This window comes from Centroberyx gerrardi, chromosome 9 (assembly GCF_048128805.1).
Source record: "Centroberyx gerrardi isolate f3 chromosome 9, fCenGer3.hap1.cur.20231027, whole genome shotgun sequence".
NCBI classification, from domain to species: domain Eukaryota; kingdom Metazoa; phylum Chordata; class Actinopteri; order Beryciformes; family Berycidae; genus Centroberyx; species Centroberyx gerrardi.
In genome coordinates this window covers 13,667,577-13,681,497 of record NC_136005.1, presented here as the reverse complement: position 1 = coordinate 13,681,497, position 13,921 = coordinate 13,667,577, and the positions used below count along the sequence as shown (strand labels likewise).

At 44.2% G+C, this 13,921-nt stretch overlaps 2 protein-coding genes across 38 annotated transcripts in view; one reads left to right on the top strand and one right to left on the bottom strand.

Annotated features, from left to right (window-relative positions):
- The window catches only part of LOC139929162 (uncharacterized), a 383,413-nt gene extending 374,224 nt beyond the window's left edge, over positions 1–9,189 (bottom strand). Inside the window, exon 1 of the mRNA XM_078285594.1 lies at positions 9,163–9,189. The gene's annotated coding sequence lies outside the window, so the exon portion shown is untranslated. The remainder of the gene's footprint in view (positions 1–9,162) is intronic.
- The window catches only part of celf5a (cugbp, Elav-like family member 5a), a 175,555-nt gene that overhangs the window by 20,366 nt on the left and 141,268 nt on the right, over positions 1–13,921 (top strand). The window lies entirely within an intron of this gene.

The window sequence follows — 13,921 nt, the reverse complement described above, 5'->3', positions numbered from 1 at the left end:
CTCTCCCTCCGTCTCCGTTTCTGTCTCTCTCGCTCTCTCACTCTTGCGCTGCGCCCCTTCTTGCACACATACCTGCACCACCAGTCTGCTGTGGTGTGTTGTGATATGTGTGCTTGTGTGTGTGTGTGCGCGCGCGTGGATGCCTGTGTATTTTGTGTTCCATGTGTGTGCATGTGCGTTCATGCATGTGTATTTGCATTTTAGTGTGTGTGTGTGCCAAGCCTCAGCTTAGCCGTAATAGGATGTGTGAGGAGCGGGGAGCAGTGCGCGGCTGTGTTGCGGAGCCGACCTTGTGCTGTGGAAATGAGGCTGGCCTGCCATGGAGTCGAGCCTCAACACACTATACAGCGCCTCAAACTGGCCCGGCCGTCCTTTGGGCTTCACATGCACACACACACACACACACACACACACACACACACACTCACATACTGTACACACGCACATACTCACACTTGAATGCTATCCCGTCCACCTACTCATCAACCACGGTCCAGCTTGCTCACGCGCTCGCCTAGCTGCCGCAAAGGCTGAATAATTCAATGCTGCGTTTGTGTGGAGGTTGGAGGTGTGTGTGTGTGTGTGTGTGTGTGTGTGTGTGCATGTGTGTTTGTGTGTGTGTGTGTGTGTGTGTGTGTGTGTGTGTCTGTGTTGGGTGGGGGTGGGGGCAGGAGAGGAGAGGAGTTGACCGGTCAGCGTGAAGCCAATCGGTGCTGGCAGGATGGGAGGCCTTGTAGCCAGGGAGGGGGGACTCGTTAGAATTTAGCCCCCGGGTAACAGGAATGCGTGTGTGTGTGTGTGTGTGTGTGTTAGAAGGAAGGGGAGCGGAGCGGAGAGGAAGGAGTAGAAACAGGCATGGCGAAGGTCTCTTTCTTCTTTAAAATGTGCCTCCTGCTCTATGAACTGTACAAGGACGTGATGTGGCTTTATCCATATTGGAGTTAAAAATGAAATACTATTGCACCTTTTCTGTCCAACCTACTGTTTTTTTTATCATAGCCATCGGCCTGTCTGTAATTTGTTAACTGACCCATTCCCTTTGGGTTTTACTCTTGTAAGGTATCAAATCTCTGTGCCTCTATGGTTAAGGAATGGGAATGGGACGATAAGTTTATCTCACGATATGAATCAATACACAATATGGGGTTCGCGATTCAATACAACTGCGATAGATAAAAGTTCAATGACAACAAAGTCTGACTGTGTAGAATTATGTTAATTTCTGAGCCACAAATATTTCTAGCAATGGCATTGGCTTGCTAGAATGTAAACTTAAAATTGAAAAATGTCATTACAAAGTGCAAATTATATAATCTCGATGGAGAGCTTGTGAAATTGTGATGGGCAAGCCAATTAATTTATGATTACTACAGCAGAATAAAATGTAGCTATCGTGATTCATTTTTCTACCCCATAATACATATTGTCACATTTCTGTATTGTGATATATTGAATTTTGATATATTGTCCCATCCCTATTAAGGAATACATACTATTTAAGGAAATAGAGGAGATGTATATGAAACCTCTTGAACATTATCCTTGGCAGAATTTCACTGTTGCTTGAAAGAAAAGCTACCTCTGTTGATCTCATTGCTCCTGTAGTGTAGTATGTTGTGACTGTGCGCTAGGCAGCCTGCGAGTTCTCCGGGTGGTGAAGTGTGTTTGGGAGTCTGACAGCTCCTGGAGTGTATCTCTGAGGTCTATTCTTTTTTTAATAACCTTTGTTGATGCATTGAGATGACAATAAAGAGGGCTTTGCGGATTGTGGTCCTCTAATGGTTTTATGTCTGTGGCCCAGCCTGTCTCCGAGGTTATTACCCAAGCCAACTCACGCTGATTAATAGAAAGAGGCGGACGGTGTCATAAAAGAAGTCAGGGAGAGAGGGGGGTATTGTGTGTGTGTGTGTTTGTATCAGTGTGTGTTGGGGGAAGGGGGGTCTGTATGCAAGATGACACTTATGAAGTTTCGTTGTGATGCATGCTTGTTATAGGTTGCACTTTGCTATATCTGCACACAGAAATAATACCACAGTGCCAGCGGTGACATGTAAGCACGACAAAAGTCGTTTTCTTTGAGTGTTAGTGTGTGTGTGTGTGTGTGTATGTATGTGTGACAACTGTAATGGCACATGGGTGTAATGTACGCGCCGTAAAGAGCTGCTGTACCAGAGTGCTCCTAAGGGAGCTGAATCCCCACACCCCTAGAGCGTGCACTCGCACACACGCAGACACACACTCACACGAATACACACCCCCCCGAAGCAGAAAGGCTAGAAATAGTCTAAAACACACAGGGCTAACTGTTGGACCCATCACAACGTTGCTTCTTTTCCACCTTGTCTCCATGCCCCCCCCCACCCCCCCACCCCCCCCCCCCCCCAACACACACACACACACACACACACACACACACACACACACCTCTCCCCTTTGTTCCCCTCGTTTTTCTATGTGGTAGATTAGCCACATATTTAGACAAGCCTTCTTCTCCCCAGGGGATTGGCTTCCAAGGGTATTTAGTAAAGAGCTGGATCTGCACTCTGCACCTGCCTTTAGAGAATAAACAACACGCACTGAAATGATGAAATGTGTTTCATCACTGCATTTCATTCCATTTCATGTATAGTATACTCTAATGCAACGTTCCCCCTTTAGTTGCTTTTACTGTTGTCATGCTGTAATAACCAAATATTTGTAGCATTGGAAATTCAATTCAACTACACTTTATTGCAGAACTATTGCTGTTACATTCATGAAAAAAATGTATCCGTAAATGAGATATCATCTTGCTGTAATGATGGAGCAAAAAATGTGTATGTAATGCTTTAGTTATTACAGCCAGACAATATGTATCAACCATTGTCATCAGATGTGAAGCTAATACTAAAACTTCAGACGTTCAAAAGTTCATTGGGTTTGTTCTGAGTTACGGTCCTGATCGGTACGGATGACCGTATTTCGACCCCGTCTGTGACATTAGCGCTGATGACAGAACAATGCTGCTATCAGCTCCCCCTCCCACTGCTCAGCCCTACAACTGGCCGACCATATCGTGGAGGGAGACATAGCTTGGAATACCAAAATAATCCACCGCACACCCTGCCCATTAAGCCACTTCACAGCGAGAAGTGTGCTATTTCTTTTCTGAGGTACAGGTTAGCAAAAAAGCTGAATTATTAATGTTTTTGATATTTTTAGCCTGTTTAACCTATTTCTGGTTGTGGCTGGAGACTGCTCGCCCGCCTGTCTGTGAGATTGAATCATGTGACACGGCTGTGATCTGGGTTAGAGAGCTGTGAGAGTTGTGTGTGTAATGGGGGAAACTGTGTATGCGTGCGTGTGCTCGTGCGCGTGTGCATGTGTGCGCGCGCGCGTGTGTGTGTTTGTGACTGTAATGCCACTGTCTCTGCCTTCAGTTCGGTACGGTGTAGTTCAGATGGTCCGATGTCAGTCTGCCACTGTGAAACATCACCTGTACCAACGGGGCCGAACCAGATGAGTCTGGTTTCATTCCGGGCCAGCGGGCAGAGCAGAGCCGAGCAGGAGGAGAGGAAGGCCCAGATACTCTGACTGACAATCCATCTTTGAGTCCCTGTACAGGCCTGTACAGGTGTGCCACTGCCCGCAGACACAGAGAGAAAGAGTGGGCGGGTGGAGGGAGGGGGGGCACAGGTGGATGATAAACTATGGCCCTGAATAGAGGGGTGTGAGTGTGTCTGTGTGAGTGTGCGTCCTTGTACGTGTGTGTGCAAGGTTTGTGTGTATGTCGAAAAAGAAAAGAGAAAAGATTTGCTTCCAAAAACAGGATATTCAAATAGACAAGATGACAGTTTAGGAGGCACAAGGCGAATGTAGCCGAGAACATGTCACTTTACTCAATAATGAAGGACACACTTAAGACGCGTCTCCCAACATGGCTAATCGGAGCTGACATCCCACTGGCTGGACCTTGTGCCTTTGGGAGAGAGAGAGGGGGATGAGCAAGGAGTGTGAGCGAGATTAGAGGTGGAGGGGGGGTGAAGTGACAGAATGGTTGAAATATTGAGAGAAAGAGCGAGGAAGGAGAGGGGAGGGCAGCACAGGGTCATGTTGACAGCTTGAAGTCATACCTTCAGTGTTAAAACCGCCGCCCCCCTTATCTGTGTCTGTGCGTGTGCGTGTGTCCGTGCACGTCCGTGTGTATGTGTACAGAGTATGTATATCTGTGTGCTCGATTGAGATGGCAGCCCACTCCCCCTGTCGTGCGGTGCAGCCAGAGGGAGCTCATTTGTAAGGCAGATCTAGCCGTGGTGTGGTGCGGTGCGGTGCGGCGTCCACAGAGAGGGTAAGGGGGCTGCACAGCACGACAGCCAGCATTTGTCAGCAAAAATCAGGACTAATGAAATACAGTACACATGGCCGGAGGGCAAGGAGAGGAGGGTGACTGACAGGGGGAAGCAGCCCTCCATCATGGCTACCAAGGCCCCAACCACCCAAGCCTGTTTTGTCTTAAACCCCCAGCCCCCCCAATCCCATCCCATCCCATCCCATCCCATCCCAGATAAGGGCAGCAGCACTGAGGCATAGGGTAGAGGAGAAGGGACAGTGTGCGAGGGCCCGGGGGGTAATGACACGGAATACAAGTGTAGGGGGAGTGGTAGTGATGGGCCCGCTCATGTGGAAGTGTGTATTTGCATTGCAGAGGAGGGCTGTCAGTATGGGCTCTCTCAGGGAGGCAGCGTCAGGCTGATAGCTAGTGGTGAAGGCTGCTGTCATCTGGCCTGCAGAAGGCCAGGCCGTTGTGTACAGCTGAGCTAGCCCAGGCGAGATCAAGCACGTCAACACATTCAACGTTTCTAGGTGTTACGATTCGGTCGGTGTTCTTGCAACAAATTTAGTTTTGTTTTTGTGTTTTTTTTTCTTCATTTTTATCAAACTTAGATTTTATCTGACACTTCATGTGAGGAATTCTGCTCTGTCTATCATGACAGCCTTAAAGCTCCTATTATGGACAGAAGTAAGCTGGATAGTTGAAGAATAGCAGAAAATATAAATTATATAGTTTTGTGCCAGCAGCTATAGTCTGTGGCCTCTAAACTATTTCAGTCCCAGCTGCAATAAGAGGCAGCTTTTAATAATTCAGAGTAAAACAGTATACTGGATGTCTTCCAGGCAGCAAGCTCACATTAGGTGAAACACTAAATCCCACCCCCACCCCCACATCCCACCCCGACCCCAAAACGGTAGCAGGGCTGCATCTGATACCTGTGAAGGGCTTGTAGGGACACACACATCACTGGGTTGTGTTGTTGTTGCTTAGCGTTTGTATGTGTATGTGTGCGTGTGCGTGTGCATGTGTGTGATGTGACTGCGAGTGTGACAGAGAGACAGCATGGTCTCCCACTCTAGTGGGTCCCCGTGGCTACCTGCACAGCTGTGCCACGCACATACGCATTCCATGTTTGGGAGGATGCAATTTAGAGTCACAACGCTCTGCGGGGTTAACCAGTGTGCATCCTTTTATGTGCTCATGCAAGTTCTCACTCATTTTCCTCAGACAGGAAGTGGCTCTGTGAAGTCAGATTGGAAGCAGAAAAGAGAAAATGGAAAAGAAGGCGAAAAAGACCAAGATATGTGAATTAGAGAGAGGAGGCGATAGAAGGAGAAGGGTTGGGCTGGGAGGGAGACTGTGAAACAGAATGAGAAATAAGAGGAGAGATATTTGAATCAGTGAGTTGTGAAGATGAAGAAATGAGATGGAGGGAGTGAGGGAAAGTGAAATGGAGAGAGGGAAATGGAGGGTGGGAGGTATTGATGGAGGGCCTCGCTGCCTGACCAGGACTGGTGGTTTTCACCTGTATGTATCAGACCCCATAGGAGAGTAGCAGCACGGCTGTAGTCCCTCTATTGTAGAATCCCGTGATGAAGTCCAAAGGCCTCCCAGAGGCAATCATTAAGTTGTCAGTGTGGTGCTTGCTAGTTGAATATATACCACCTCTCAGACTTCCGTATTGGAATATGGACTATATTCCTTGAAAAGAAAAAAGAGAAAAGAGAAGGCAGGAGAAACAAAATGTACAAAAGATTAAAGAACCAAAGCAATCATGCAGCTTTGATCCTCCAGATCCCCAGATGATCCATGTTTTTCATATGGAACCAGAGTCTATTGTTTGCCCAGGTTTGTCAATATATTAATACATGGTAGCAACGGGGGCCATAAAACCTCCTGCAGCAGCTCTCTGGATAAAACACTGAAGCAAAGCAATGCATCTTATTCCTGTGCCTCTCTTTTTGTCCCTGGGTACTGAATTTATGGCTGTGTATTTACAGACCATATAACTGTGGTAACTTGTGGGTGGCTGTCTTGTACTATACTATATGTTGTACATGCTGTCTTATAGCTCGTATAGTGTGTGTGTGCATGTATGTGTGTGTGTGTGTGTGTGTGTGTGTGTGTGTGTGTGTGTGTGTTCCCTGCTCAAATATTCCATATTTTTAACCAAACCACATATTTTTAGATTGTCAGTGAGTCCAATGTAAAGATCTATTCTAGATTTTTTTTTTGCCTGCCATAATGTTAGCTGTGTTGACTATTACGTATTTGGATGTGTTTGCTGTCAAAAGGCTGTAAAATACTCAGAATGAATAATGTTTTCATGCTAACAGGCATAAGAAGAAGCTGGTAGCAGTGAGTTAGCTGTAACCTGCAAGTATTGGGATGTCCAGTGTGCATCTATAATGGTAAGAGGTCCTTTGCAAAAATGCAGCAATAATGCCCAAGTTCTCTAGGTGAAAAGATGCCAAATGCACATTCTAACAATCATATGGATGATATGGGGCTTATTTGGACTGATATTGTCTCTTCATTCACATTATTCCAGTGCTGAAAATCAATCCGAAAACCAAGCTAAATCCCTGTGTGAAAATGTGCAGGGCTCAGAGTGAAGTAACTAATTAATAACTACTCTTCTCTGCAACCTAACTTACATTTTGATGCTGTTAGCTTGAACTTAGCCTGTTATTATACATTCCTATTTTGAATAAATGTTAGCCAGCTACCTTATATAGGCACATTAATACTAACCTCTGTATGTGACTGTAATGTGTCAAACAATTTGTGACCATTCTGACATGAATATTTTTTCTAACCCATCTTCAGAAGGGGCGGCTATAAATAAACTACAGCCAAACTAATTTCCATTGTTAATGTTCCTAATTTAATTAATCATTTTTTGCTGATTGGCTGTATGCCAGCTTCTACATGGTGAAAATCAATTTCGAGATCAGTGCATTTTCACGTAGCTCTGAGCAAATCCTTTGTTACATTTTCAGTGTGACTCAGTAGGTTGCATTGGCTGCTGACCAGGAGTTGGCCTTAATAAAATGTTGATTTTATTTGTATTTATACAAAAATGTGCAATTAAAAACTTATGTCACTTCTGCCTTTTGTAGTGCAGCACAGATGGGTAGTGCCTTGGTCTACAGCGGATAATATCCAACCACTAATAATTATAAATCATGAGAAAACAGAAGTCTTTTGATGTCACTTCTTTTGTCTGCAGTAGAAAACACTGGCTATACAGAAGCTGCAGTAATGTAACCTAGTAAAATATATTTAGAATACGAGGTGATGGGTGCTTTCCCTGCAATTTTATGATTTCGTTTGCTTTAATAACGGGGTGCCATCCGTGCTCGAAGTGCCTACTGGGAAATAAGCATATGCACACCTCTACAGTTTCATAGACACACTTGATGCCTGATCGTGCGCTGCTGTCGCAAGTGATGGAGCGTAGTCTGAATCTGAACAGCAATACCTTTGTTGATGTTTCACCTAAAAATGTTGAACTCTCCAACTTTTCAGGGTTGATAATGACATTTTTGGTACACCCTCATTTTATTTGAAGCTGATTTGTGGCATAACATGCTGCAGTAAAAAAAAGTGAATGCTCTCCTCTTCTTTTCTGTTGTTTTATGGCATATATAAGGTGTCTCTATAAATCTGTGTGTCTTAATGGTTACAGAGGATTAGTGAATGGAATATGCTCACAGGTAGACTTACTGACACAAGGATGCACGTGTGTCTTTGTGAGTGTTTCTGTGAGGCAGGATAGAGTTGTCTCTCATCATCACACAACATCACTAATGGGGCTCAGGCAAACGATTACCATGGCAACGTGGGTCGCCACGGCTTACATGAGCGTGCGCACTCACACTCACACACAAACACACACACACAAACACGTACTGAAGCAGAGATATGCATAGGCACAATCCATTAGGCATTGGGGCAGAGGACAAGACAGCACATTTATTCACTCAGTTTATTTTACCTGTTTTTCTTGATTTATTATTTATGAATCTATCAATCTGTATGACACTGTGGCAGCATATAGGGTTTGGCTGGCTGCTTTGCTTCCTATTTCCCTGTCTGTCAGCCTCTATCTGTCTGTCTGCCTGTCTGGCCACGCAAAGGGCCTCTCCTTTGTCCATCCAAATATATCTAGCTATGCAAACTCTCTCTCCCCGTTTTTCTCATTCTCTTCCTCTCTCTCTCTCTCTTCTCTGTCGCTCTCATCTCTTTCTCTCTCACATCTTTGTCATCAGACTGGCTCCTTTGATTCTTTGATCTTATATTCCGTCTCTAAAACATTTTAAATTATGATGATGACTTGCAAATTTATCTCAGATTAACTTGATGGGTTCAGCTTGTACCCAGTCGCCTCATGGGTGTGCTTTTACTGCAGGATTATTAATATATTCCTGAAAGGCTACTCTCCAGTGCCCCTCCGTCAAGCCTGGGAAAGGGTACTTTGTCCACCTCTCTCCCTCATCTCCTCATCTCCTCTTCCTTCTCTCCCTACCTCTTTCTCCCTACTACCTCCTCCTTCCTACTAGGCTGCCCCGATCCTACCAGTTGACAGACTTAACTAACTTTACACCAGGACAAACGGGAAGCCATCAATGGGGCAGTGAAAGTCTCTCATGTCCTCCGACACATCTAAAAGCACTTAGGCTGTGTCTGCTGAATGACCAGCATCTGATAATGCCAGATTTATTATAGTGGCCGTTCACAGTGAAAGCCCTGTGGGTATATGGTGGCCAGCTATAGCTACTCTGCTTGGGTTTATTTCAGGTTGTGGCAAAGAACAGAGTATAAAAGCCCTCTCTGTCTCTCTGTACGTCTCTCTCTCTCTTTCTCTCTCTCTCTGTCTCTCTCTCTCATCACTGCTATCTTCTACAGCTCAGCCCCCCTTATTGAAGATGCTTGATAGTGGCCTGGCTATAGCTTACAGAAATAGGACATACAGTAATAAAGGAGGGAAAGGATGACAGGTTATCTAAGGATCAGTATGGAGCGCTGCAAAAAGAAAATAAGAAATTACAAATATCAAGCAAATGTCAGACCACCTCAGCTCTACCTATCAAAACACGGGATCGTTGAGCTGTAAATCCAGGCTTATTTTTTTTGCTGCAAACCAAATAGGCATTCCCTCTTGCAATAAACAAGAACAATGAAATATTGCTTAGGTTATGTGTGGATGGAACTGTGAAGGCAGAGTGTGTTTGATCGCTCGATGTTGGTCTGTCGGTTTGTCACGGTGATATCTAGCCATGTCAGATATGGCTGTATAGGTGCGCTGGATGCTAGCAGATCGGCATGGAGCTGGTTTGAAATGAGGGAATAAGGTAGCTGTTACAAAGCTAGTGACAAACAGCATCGGGAACCAAGGGGACTGCTGCAGTACAGCACACCTAGCAACATGTTTTTTTTTCTATTTTTATTTTATTTTTTCAGAGTGGCAGCACACAGAGCTCGTAAGACAAATCCTTTCTAATAGGAAGCCTCTGGGGCTGCCGAGGAGCATGGTCGATACAGAGGGACACAGAGGGCTTTGAAGATGGCCTATCTCTGCCTCCCTCCAAATGAAAAGGCAAGAGAGGGGCCCACAGGGACTGAGCCGGGCTAAGTTTCTATTAGCACTATCTACATAACACCTAAGATGTCCCTGTGTTTGATGTGACAGCCTCCAGATTAACTCACATTAGGGAAAACAACAAAGCCCTGGGTGCTGCATCCTCTCCTATTGCCTGGAAGACAGTGAGAGATGGGATATTTATCTGACTGGCACAGAAACAAGGGCATTCAAGAACACCAACTCAAACATGGAAATAGAAATACATTCATAGTTTGTTGATTTGCACATTTAGAAGCGTTGTCAAAACATTTTAGTAGCCACGGACTTAATCTCTCTTAAATCCCTGAACCATTTTTAACATTTTATAAATGATTACTTTTTGAAGATTTAAGAAAACAAGATCTTCTATTGTTGATGCAGTCTTACTCAATAAAGCCCATAGTGAATGATGCTCGCAATAATCATCACCAGAGGCATAAACTGTTCCTGATATTTAGAACAACACCACAGACATTGAATTATTCCCCCTCTGTTCATTTCACACAATGCATTTTCCACAGCAATATCCCTTGTTCCAGCTGAGACATTATTCACCAGTCACTATTTGGAGCTATCACACTGTTGCAAAACAAATTATGTTCTACCTGTGTGTTTGACACTCTAAGTGTCAGTGTTTGGTTTGACTAATGGCTTTCTCTTGACTGAGGGGTGGATGGAATCTCTTAGTGTCACCATGTGAATTGCAGACGCGATGAACAAAATGGACGTCATCTTGTTTTTCCTACGGCAGGTGTGTGTGTTGTTCTCTGCTAAGAGCCTCAATGATGGGCGGATATGGATAAAGGAGATTGTGTGTGTGCATGTACACATGTACGTATATGTGTGTGTAGAGCTGTCACAAAGGCAAAGTTAACACTGTGTGGCAGATGTCTCTGGGGCGTTGTGTGTCCAGCGTCTCTGGAGCCCAGTGAGTTAAACCTTAAGCCCCTTTGGCCCTCAGAATGGGAATCATTAGGCTAGGGTGAATCAAATTAAGATCATCGCCTCAAATGAAATGTCTTACTTTGGCTGCAGAACACAGTGTAGGGGTTGTTTAGGGTTCCACTGGGTTGCCGTGGGTTACAGGATGAAGGCAGTTTTACTCTCCCGTTGAGAAACTGTGGCAATAGCTTCTCCCCTTGAGCCAAAATTGGCTCTAATGCATTGCCTCTTCCTTTTGATGTCGACTGTAAATATGAATGGACTGGGGGCTGGGGTTGTGTTTGTATAGAAATCTTTTTTTGGAGATGTTTGTGAATGTCCATGGAAAGGAACACTGACAGCAGAAGAACACTGAGTACCCACAGTAACCGTGCACTTAAATCTCTTTGTACTCTGCCTTAACAAGGCTATTAGAAAATTAATCGAATACATTCAACACAGACATATTCCTCATTGTTCCCCACAAAATATTCTGAGATAAATTTGACATACCAAAGTAGGCTATGCGTTGTGGGAATGTGAGTGCTGTTCGAAGTAAAGAGAAATCATGATAAGAGATATGGCTGTCTTAATATTGCAGGGCCGTGTCGAAGGAAAGCATCGCATCTTGAGCTTTCACCAGCCCACGCGCTCCCACGTCAAGCCCATATATTTAGCAGGGGGAAAAGCTTTTTTCTTCTCCGTGCGCTGTGGTGCGAGAGGTGCACGGGGGTTCTGAAATGTTTGTCTTTGTTCTCCTGGCGGAGTTTTCTGTGCGTGGGCGTTCACAGTTTCTAGGAGCACCTTGGGAATGCATTTCAACAGATGGAGGTTTTAACTGGAGTGTTGGCTTCCAAAATCAGGGCTATATGCTTTTGTAGACTGCGATTTTAATTTGTTTGTTTGCTTGTTTATTTGTTTGCTTATGTGTTGTTTTCCAGCAGGATTATCATAGGGTGTGTTGACAATAGAGGAGTTGCAATTGTGTTGTCATCATTGCGATAGAGGTGTTACTGTTTAATTGTCATTATACTGTGGGTTTGAGCTGCTAATAAAGTATCTCTGACATCTGTTTGACATTTTATGATCAATACTGTTTTCTTTTCACATCCAATTAGTGATAGTATTTTTAGTGTCTTTAAACAAATTGTGCCCTATCACAATGTAACATTGCATTACTAAGATTCACTGCAGTTCATGCTACAAAGGACTGAGCTCAGCTGTCCATGTTGCTGTCCGTGGTGCTGAAATGGCCAGTAGCATAGGCACTACTTCTTCAAGATGTAAACTTGTCTGTTTCTCTTTAGTATGAATTATGAATGTGTCCAGTTCTCAGTGATATAAACTCACTTTTTTTTTGTTATTTTTCTTTTCCCTCTGGCCTTTGGGAGTAGAGAGAGAGAGTGTGGTAGCAGTGGTCCACAATTCAATAGATGTGACCTGAATGAAATGTGTTCGATGCAAGCTATAGACCGTTTGCTGTGAAAAATGCACATTAAAGAAAATATTTTTTGCAAGGCAAAACAATTCTTACCACCTCAGGGCAAAACTCCAGTGTGTTATGACACCCATCCAGTAGACTGCCTTCCGTCTTTGTGTCTAAAACACATTTCTTATTCGATTTGACAACCTCAGAAAAGAGTAATTGCTTTTCTGACCTGTAATTTTAGCTCAGCCTTTGTATAAACCAAAATGCATGCCTTTGATTTATGTCTTTTGTCATGCTGCAGAACTGCTTTGAATTACCTGAACCCATGTGGGCCTGGCTGTAACGGTACTATTCAGCTCTCCCTGGCTCAGCTGTTGACAGATTCCACATTTTTGGTCCACATTGTGTTTTTAGTTTTGTTTTGTTAGGCTAATTAATGAGTGTTATGATGATGATGCATTATCCCTCCCTTTCCACTAAATCACATGCAGGGGAAAATGCCTTTCTGTATTTCCGCCCATATGCTGTCTATATTTATGTATAGGACAGAAATACTTCAAGGACTTGTTTGTCTAAACACACACGCTTGTGTTCTATCCATCTTCTCTCTTCTCTCTCTGTCTCTCTTCTCTCTCTCTTCTCACTCTCTCACTCTGTCTCACTTTTTGTCTCTCTCACTCTCCTTGTCTTGCTCACTCCCTACCCCTCTTCTCTGTATTTCCATCTCAGTCTCTCCTGTCCCCATCAAAGCCATTTTTCTCCTCGCTCAGCGGTGGCGGCACTCCTCTCGGGATTGTGGGTGCTGGAGCGCCGCAGGCTTCCCTGGAGCCAGAACGTAGCCTACAAACACTCTGTGTAAGACCAGACAGGACTTCTTTATATTAGTCCTGCTTAAATATAGTACATCCACCCAATATCTGGATTCTGTATCAATGGTGGGGGACAAAGGACCTGTTTTCCAATATAGGCCAAGGCAGCAGTCTGCACTATACCGATTTGTGCAAATTATATATTTTTTTACCACTGCATGTTAAAGAATTCAAATTTCTGTAACTGACAAGCTCCTCTTGGTGCAGTGCCTTATTTAATCCCAAATATTCTGCACAAAGAGAATATTGTGAAAAATACATAGCCCAGTCAGTTTAGAAACCAAACAAATAGGTCACTGTTATGGTAATGTGCTATAAATACAACTAATGTAATCATGCTAACATCTAAGCAACAATGAAATGTGTATGTGTGCATGTGCAGGCTAATGTGTTGGTGTGTTTGTGTGTGTTTGTGTGTGTGTGTCAGGAATGTTCTGTCTAATTTTAGGCTCTCAGGAGAGGCGAGCAGTGAGGAGATGAGGAGACTGGAGGAGGAGTGAGCCCCAGATCCACTAGCTAATGGTTTAGTGTTTTTAATACCCTGCTTGGGAGGTATCTCCCGCTGTAATATATCTCCTCAGCAGCAGATAGCCCTTCCTTACATTGCCATGCATTACCAGGGTGTGAGAGCATTATAAACAGCTGAATACAGCCTCGGCTTTCCAATAAACCGGTATTATTAAAACGTCTATGTCTAATAAATAAAAAGGGATTCAATCTGCCCCACCTTCCTCTTTAGACCTCATTCCAAGCTGGAAAAAAAG